This window comes from Canis lupus, chromosome 29, assembly GCF_048164855.1.
Source record: "Canis lupus baileyi chromosome 29, mCanLup2.hap1, whole genome shotgun sequence".
NCBI lineage: Eukaryota > Metazoa > Chordata > Mammalia > Carnivora > Canidae > Canis > Canis lupus.
In genome coordinates, this window is record NC_132866.1 from 13,001,179 (window position 1) to 13,010,447 (window position 9,269).

The 9,269-nt window shown below is 41.4% G+C and overlaps 1 long non-coding RNA gene across 1 annotated transcript; it reads right to left on the reverse strand.

The window, feature by feature from the left end:
• Positions 1-6,231: 6,231 nt before the first annotated feature.
• LOC140620542 (uncharacterized) lies at positions 6,232-8,816 on the reverse strand. The gene is made up of 3 exons (XR_012020301.1): positions 8,692-8,816; positions 7,354-7,622; positions 6,232-6,439 (listed from the first exon to the last, which is right to left on the reverse strand). It is a non-coding gene; the product is annotated as an uncharacterized lncRNA (long non-coding RNA).
• Between the last annotated feature and the right edge of the window lie 453 nt (positions 8,817-9,269).

Here is a 9,269-nt window from a genome sequence, read left to right on the forward strand (position 1 = left end):
TTTTTCAAATTAATAAGATAATTTGGGATGCCTGAGTGGCTCAGTCAGTTAAGCAATCTAACTCTTGATTTTGGCTCATGTCATGATCTCAGAAGAGTGGGATCAAGCACTGCATCAGACTCTGTGCTCAATGGGGAGTCTGCTTGACATTCTCTATCTCTTCTCCCCCTGCTTCTCCCCACATGTTCTCTCACTCTCCCTCTCTCAAATAAATAAAATAAATCTTTAAAAATTAATAAGATAATTTGCTGTGACTGGATGCAAGATGCATCTACAAATATTAATAACTTTAAAATTAGTGAGCAGGGCACCCGGGTGGCTCAGTCAGTTAGGTGTCTGACTCTTGGTTTCAGCTCAGGTTGTGATCTCAGGGTCATGAGTTTAAGCCCTGATTGGGCTCCACACTGGGCATGGAGACTACTTTTAAAAAGAAAAATACTGAGCAAAAACTTTAAGAAAAATAAATTTTGCTTAGTCTCAAAGTATTTTGCCTAAGACGTTTATTAATCACAAAGTGAAAGAAGTAACCTCTTAGTAGAGAAATCAAGTAGAAATCAGTGTAATGTAGTGATCAGAGTAAACATCGCCAGTGATAAGACATATGAAACCCCCACTTTTTTAAAGATAACCATTTGATGGCTTTAGCTTCATTTTCTCTTAAGTAGGCTCCACACTGAATATGAGGCTTAAACTAACAGCCCTGAGATCAAGAGTTGCATGCTCTACCGACTGAGAAAGCCACGGGATCCATAATGAACTGTTTCTATATTAGGTACTGAGTAGGATACACAGCATCATTTTCCTTGTAATCCTGCCGAAAGTGTAAAACCCCAGTCCAATCATGAGAAAATATCAGTAAACCCAAACTGAGGAACAATTGACAAATAATTATTAATAATTTTCACAAATGTCTGAATCATGAGAAAGAAGAAAAGAACTACGAACAGCTACAGACTGTAGGAGATTAAGAAGAAGCAACCACAAAATGCAACATGGGTTTCTGGATAGGATTGGAAGGGAGAAAGAACACTAATGAAAAAAGTGGTAAGATTCAACCAACATTTTTAGTTTAGTGAGTGGTATTGAACCAACGTTCAATCTCCAGTCCTAATAATCATTCTACAGTTGTGTAAGATGTTAGCATTAGGGGAAGCTGGGTGACAGATATACAGAAACTATTTTCTCAAACTCTAAAATTAGTTCAGAATTTTAAAGTTTAGAGGATAAAAACTGACAGCCTATCTGTCTCCTGGCTTTCTTAATTTGGCTTTTCCAACACATATCTAGAGATAAGAATTTGAAGGCAAGGAATTTATTTGAGACGTGTCTTAGTCAGTGTGACTGCCATAACAAAATACTAAAGATTGAGTGGCTTAAACAACAGAAATTTATTTCTCACAGTTCTGGAGGCTAGGAAGTCCAAAATCAAGATATTGACAGATGTGGTCCCTGCTGAGAACTCTCTCTTCCTGGCTCGTAGATGGTCACTTTCTTGCCATGTCCTCACATGATGGACAGAGAGAAAGAGAGAGGGCCATCTCTTTGGTGTACCCTCATATAAGGGCATGAAACTATTAGATCAGGGCCTCACCCTGATGACCTCATTTAACCTTAATTACCTCTATAAAGGCCCTATTTCCAAATACAATTGCACGGGGGGTTAGGGTTTCAACATCCATAATCTAGGCAGGGATACGACATGGGCACAGAAACTCTGTGAGCTCTTGAGTGGTGATCCTGGCAAAGATGGAATAGGCAGGAAAGGAAAACCCATACCCAGAATATGTTTCAGTTCCAGGATTGACAAAATGTCACCTTCTCCAAGGGGAAAGGGGTCCAAAGGAATTAATTTATCACCAAATGGCATGTTTTCTTCCCCAAGGGATGGTACTATACTGAGGGTTCAGCGTTGGTTTCTGTAGCTGACAGATCATGCATTTAGTAGCAGCAGGATGGATGCATCAGGTGTGGTGAAAGAGAGTCTCCCATGAGTGCTTCATTCACGTTGTGCCAACACTAGGGTGGCCAGGGCAGGGGCTGGATGGTGATTGCTGTCCTCCTTGTTGTTTAGGGCCTCCTCTGCAGTGGGTCCTCTCTGCTGGGCACTGATGTTGGTCACTGTGTGCTTACTCCCTTGGGTCCATCCACACCTTATTCTCCCAGATCTCTTTGTCTCTGATCTTCTCGTCTTTGTAGATACCTTCCCAACCAGCCAAGCCATTTACCACTTCCCAGGAGTCTAAGTGTATCCTTATGTTAGGTCACTTCTCCCTCCACAGCAAGTGTGTAGCAGGTATACTCCTGGTAGCTATGCCCACTGGGAAGATTTCTTGTGCTGCTGTCTTCAGGGTCACCTGAAACCTACACCTGAGAGTGTAGGGCAGAAGCATTCATTGTTAGCTTGCTGCAACACATAGAGCTGACCCGTCTGTGAGCCCCAGAACTGGGTATTTCCTTTACCATCAGCTGGTCATAGGGCATGTCCCATGTGGGCCCTAGGTGTGAACAAGGGAAGAGGTGAGGCAGCTGGGGGGTTTATGTTTCATTTCCCAGCAGTCACCTAGACAATGTTAATTCCCTGGCACTTCAAAAAGGGTGTCAACCTGGAAACACTTAAGCAGAAAGGCTGCAGGGATGTGGGCCAGCACCACAGAGTCTACCACACTAGCAAAAACCAGTTACAAAACAGAAATTTAAAAAAATAGAAATGAAAAAGGCTCTATTCCCCATATTAACCAGGAATAAATTTAATAATAAAGGCATAGAGCCTTTATAAGGAAAGCTATAACATCTTATTAAATATCTTAAAATAAGACAACCCTCCCCATAATGGAGAAACACAGCATGTTCCTGATATAAGAAAGCTTAATATCATAAAAACATCCCTCCTCAAATTAACTTAAAAATGAAATCCAATTGAATTCAGCAGCCCAGTGCTTTTCTTTGGGGGAGAGGGGACTGAGAATGCCTGAAACTATTTCAAAGTTTATATATAGTAATAACTATCTGAGAATGACCAAGAGAAGAAAGAGAAAAATACTTCAAGGAGTTCCCTTACAAAATAATGAAACTTATTATGCTATACTATATAAAATATATATATGTGTGTGTGTGTGTGTGTGTGTGTGTATTGCATCATAATCTAAACAACATGCCATTGACAGAGGAATAAATTAATAGGTCAAGAGTAAAGTAGAGAACCAGAAATAGATCACACTCTATATGGGACAGAATACGTGCAAAAGGTGACACTCTGATTCAGTGGGAAGAGGACAGTTTTTATACTAAATGACCCAGGGATAACTGGTTGGCTATCGGGGTGGAGGTGAGCACTAGAACTCAGACTTCACATCATAAACAAAAATAAATTCCAGATGAAATGCTCAAAACCTGTAAGTTTGGAGAAAGTTTAATACTTTCCACCTGAGAAGCAGTGCCCTGCGTTCTATGCTCAGCAAGGGGAGTAACAAGAGCCTCATTGCTATGAGCTTGGACGCTCCACCATTCATTCCTTGGCAAACTCCAATGATTGGAATGGTGATGAGAACAGGTATTGTGTCCCAAAGCACTCTTCCAGAATGAGCCGGCTTCTATACCAGGACAATACACCATTTCATCCCAGTTTAACCACAGCGAGGCTTTCCATGCCTCGGAAAGTCACTTAGCATTTCCATATCTCAATTTCCTTACTCATAAAAGATTGTGAAGATTCAAAGAGACAAAGGTAACACACTTAAAAGGGTTCCTGGCACATCAGTAAGCACCCAATAAATGTTAGCTATTATGATTTTTATTATTATTATCATTAATAGACTCCTTGTTTTCCTCTGTCAAGGTATCAAGTAAAACCAACCAGTCATTACCAGAAAACATCCTCCCAGAACATTCTAGACATCAATTGTTTCTCATCTAATCATTAATGCACAGACGCGGGGCCCGATAGAAGCAGCTAAAGCAGTGGGTCATGACCACATCCATTTCCAGTAGCACCTGCTTTCCTGTAGTTATTATAGTTATTATTCTGCTGGCTCTGTGACTTTAACACATGGCTATTTATTTTCCTTTATAATTTTTTTTTCAAAGGCTGTTATCTCGCTCTTTGTGAAAATCCAACCTAACTAGGTCTACTTGTAGCCTATCATTTGCTAATTTTTTTTTATGTTAAAGAATTTTTCTCTGCTAACTTTGAGAGGTAGGAAAGCGTGCCTGGCTTGACCCTATCAAGCTAGACTAATCCCTATATCATATTGTTCTCTTTTAATTAGACTTCCCACCAGTTTTTCCAGTTCTAAGACGAGACTCCTTGGGGATCTGTGAGATCTGAAAAAGATTTTCCATAAAGTAATCTTAGAAAAGCAGAAGTCCTGTAACACATCTGCTTTTGCCCTATAACTGCAGAGTTTGCCCTAACGGGAGCCCAGCTATGGCCCCTGCTGCATCCCAGATTTCCATGGGCCAGATCTGAGTCGTCCCTTCCTTGGTGGTTTGAGGTGGCACCCATTCTTACACTTCAGATGGTATTTCTTTGCTCTTCTAAATAGATAATGGGTGGGCCACGTGGGTGCCTCAGTGGTTGAGCATCTGCCTTCAGCTCAGGGCGTGATCCCGGGGTCCTGGGATCGAGTCCCACATCAGGCTCCTCACAGGGGGCCTGCTTCTCCCTCTGCCTCTCTCTGTGTCTCTCATGAATAAATAAGTAAGGTCTTTAAAATAAATAAATAGATAGATAGATAGATAGATAGATAGATAGATAGATAGATAGATATCTAGAAAGATAGATAATGGGCTTTTGGCAGAGGAAGCTAACATTCATTAAACACCAACTATGTGACCGGGCACTATGCTCAGCTCATTACGTGTGTACAGAGCATTAGCTAAGTATTCGAACTGCTTCAATTTTTTTCCAAATTACTTTGTATTTTAGAATAGTTTCAGATTTACAAGAAGTTGCAAAAAATGGTACAGAGTTCTCACGCACTTTCCCCTAGCTTCCCCCAGTGACAAAATCATACAAAACCATAGCACGTGGCCATAGCCCGCAAAGTGACATTAGTATAATACATTAACCCAGGCACCACCCTTGTCACATTTCACTACATTTCGTGTCACAGTTTTGCTTGCATTTAGGTCTGGCTCCTCATTAGTCATGAGCAACTTTGGGAGGAGCCTGAACATCTCTCTGCTTCAGCTCATTTATCTCTAAAATGGAGACAACAGTTGTACCTCCAACGTAGGATTACGGTGAGAATTAGGTAAGATTAGCTATTCTTATTTGTGAATCCTTATAACAACCCTCTGAAGTAGACAATGTGGGAGAGACTATGTGCAAATCTGGCTGCCGTGACTCTCCTTCCTTTGAGACTTTGTGTTTCTTCCCATCAAGGGTTGCAGTCCGTTTCCCCACCCTTTGGGGAGTTTGGCTTTGTGAGCATCGCTTCGGCCAACTGAACATAGCAGAAGTGGCGGTGTGCCAGTTTTGAGCCTGGGTCTCAAAAGGCCTATGTTCTCTCTCTTTCTCTGAGTACAGCTTCCTCCAGATGAACAAGCCCAGGCTAGCTGGCCTCATGAGGGGAGATATCTGACCCAGATCACCTCTGTCACCCCAGCGGCCAAGCCTCGCTGACTGTAGACATAGGAGGGGCCCATTGGAAAGCAGAAGGGCTCAGCAGGGTCTAGCCTAAATTTCTAACTCATGGTGAGCCAAAGAAATGGTTGTTGCTTACCATTAAATCTTCAGGGCTGGTTATGCAGCTATAGATCATCGATACAGGTGGTACCATGAAAATGCTGATGATAGTAATTACATTTGATGAGCATTGATGAGAGAACGTATCTAACGCATTTTGCAACGCATGAGAAATCCTCAATAAATGTTAGTTATTGTCATCCCCCCTTACCATCCTATTTTACAGATGAGAAAACTGACATTTGAAACAGCTTAGGAAGTTTGCCAATAAACATCCGAGCCTGTTCTCAAAAACTAGTCTGATTCCAAAGCTGTGCGCTTTTGTCCTCTAGGAAAATGTCTCCTCTGTCCTTGTATCGTCAGTATATGTAATGCTGAACTAATTCACCAAAATCGAGATACATGGTAAAATGGTTCTCCTTCTCCCCCCCTTCCCTGTGAATCGGTAACAAACTTTTACATGAAACGTTGATAATACGAAAAAAAAAAGTCAACAGTATGAATATTTACATATATGCCTCTCTATACACACACAGAAAAAAATGTTTGACATTTTCAATTATTCATTTAAAATGAAAACACTCAAATTAGAATTGTGAAGGAAATCCCAAGTTGACTTCAAATCTTCATCTATTAAAATACTCTAATAGCAACTGGTTGACATCTCAATGTAGGAACAAGTGCTCCAGAAATTCCCACTGCCGTTATCTTTGGAACATTCTGGAAGGCTGGGCAGAAGTCGGTTTAATGTTGCTGAGGAAAAAAAAAGTCAAAGGAAATAAAATCTCAGTAGCTGTTAGTCGTACAACATCATGATATATGATATATGTCTTTTCAGGTGAGGGCCATGGGGTGAGCCCATGCACCTGTGCGTGAAAGTGGTTTTTTTTTAAATTAATTAATTAATTAATCATATTTTTTAATTGGAGTTCAATTTGCCAACATATAGCATAACACCCAGTGCTCATCCTGTCAAGCGCCTCCCTCAGTGCCCGTCACCCAGTCACCCCCACCCCCCGCCCACCTCCCTTTCCACCACCCCTTGTTCGTTTCCCAGAGTTAGGAGTCTCTCATGGTCTGACACAATGTACTAATGTAAATGAACACACAGAACTGCATCAGAATCTGCATGTGAGAAAAAAATGAGAATTTGCTATGCTGGTGTGTACTTTTTTTTTTTGGTGTGTACTTTTAACAAGAAGCCAGACACAATGTGAGTAGAATGTTTAGGAAAAGGACACAGATGACCTGATGGTTTTTGATCTGTTACAGGTCAAGTGGAATCATAGCTAGGATGTAATGTACGTAGCTGTGTTCATCTTTTCATAAGCCGATCGCGTAACCACGTGTATGTCCACTTTATAAGTTATCACTCCCATTCCCAGAGGAGTGACAAATGTGCCTCTCAGCATTCCGCATATGCTTGTATCCCGGAGAAGACACTGGAAGGCAAACAGCCAGCCTGATACCTAAGGGGTCCTTCAGCCACAGTGGGAATTAATGGACTTCTTCCCCAGAATGAAAGAGAATGTCATGTCTCAGGGCAGAGACAGCTGGTAGCTTGCCCAATGTGTACCTTTCCCCCTTCTCATACTAATAAAACCCTGATTTGGTTGGGGTAGCCATATGCGAAAATGAAAAAAAAAAAAAAAACTGGACTTCCCAACCTTCCCTGCACGTGAGTGGCCGTGTGACAAAGTTTGTGAGAGTGGGATGTAGGCTGAAGTTCTTGGGTGAGGTTTCTATCACTTTGCTTCTCCCTTCTTCCTTTCCGGAATGCAGTTGTGATGGTTGGAGCTACAGCATCCAGTTTGCCATTATTTCCTATCTCAGGTCTTGAATCTCAGTCCAAGTCCTCTCACTCTGTAGCTGAGCAATGACTCGAATTTTCCTGTGCCTCGATTTCCCGTTTGTGATATCAGGGTAGCAGCAGTTTCTAGTCATAAATGGGATAGTCCACATAAGTGACCTTGCAGAATGATTGGATAGAGTGAATGTTTTGTCAAAGATAGGTACATTTTGTAAGAGGGGTAATAACAGGAGTAGGTACGATATTATTTGGAACAATTACAATAATAAGGTGATTTGAAGGCTGGAGTAGGAGATAATTTGGTATGAGCAATTTGGGTTTTACCTCGTGAAAAGGATGCACTGAATAATTTTAAGCAGGAGAGTGACATGACAGCATCTGAGTTATAGGAAAACTCTGGATAAATTCAAGAACTGTGCTGGAAATGGAATTAACTCCCTTTGATACCAACTCTTATATTTAGAGGCAAAGTGTATTAAATGAGGAAGAACTACTATTTGCTCAGAAATTAACTTGTCCTCAGGAGCACTAAAAAAGGGGTTTAGGGAGCCTTGAGCAGGGCTTCTGGATATTTCTCTGCAGGGTGCTCTGAGCCTGTTTTGCAGCTCCCTAAAGCAGGATTTTCCCTCACGGTCAGTATAAGCTCAGTCCCAAGTGAAAGTTGTTAAAACTATAGTTGGACGCTAAGTTGCCTCAAGATTCAAAAACATTGTCAGATTCCAAGTGTAGAAACTACAACTGGTTTAGACACCACAACTGGTTGAGTTATTGGCATTACTGCAATAAAGTATTATTTTGAAGTCATTTTACAAAGTATTGCATATGTGTAATTTGCTATGGAGGTGTTCTATGTAAAGACTATAAGACATTGGTGGCTCAGTGGTTGAGCGTCTGCCTTTGGCTCAGGTCGTGATCCTGGGGTCCTGGGATCAAGTCTCACATCGGGTTTCCTGCAGGGAGCCTGCTTCTCCCTCTGCTTGTGTCTCTGCCTCTCTCTGTGTCATGAATAAATAAATAAAATCTTAAAAAAAAAAAGACTGTAAGACATCAATAATTGAACTGAGTTAAACTACCTAAAACACCTAATTTAAGCTACGTAAAAAACACTATTCCACAGGAATCTTTCTTTTAAAACTTATTTTGATATTACTCATTTGATATTATCCGTAAAATTGGGTACAATGAGCCAGATCACCTCTGAGGTCTCTTCCAATCCTAATCCATATGCTTTTCAAAATGTCTACAGGCAGGCAGGTGATCAGCGGTGTGATAACTCCCAGAGTGCTCTTGCTAAGTATCACCTCACCTAGTCCTTAAAACAATCCTCTGAATAGGTGGCTATTATTACCTCATTTTACAGATAAGAACACTGAAGTGTCGGGGGGTGGGGTGACTGGGTGACAGGCACTGAGGTGGGCACTTGACGGGATGAGCACTGGGTGTTATTCTATATGTTGGCAAATTGAACACCAATAAAAAATAAATTAAAAAAAAAAGAACACTGAGGTGCCCAGAAAGTTAAGGAAATTGCCCAAGATCACAGTTCTAGTAAGGGGGGATAGAAAAGGTAAAAACTTAAGGTAGAACTAAAGGGATGGGAGGAAATCACGTACAATGTGAGTTATAGTGAAGGAAAAAGAACTCAAATCCCTACCCCTGAGGCTGGTCATGGGCATCCGGCAGGGCTACGTATCCTGTCCTGGCTGCGTCAGCATCTTGTCAGGAAGTGCTCAGGCCTGGCCTCTGCGGTACAGTGAAGAGAATTTGGAGGCA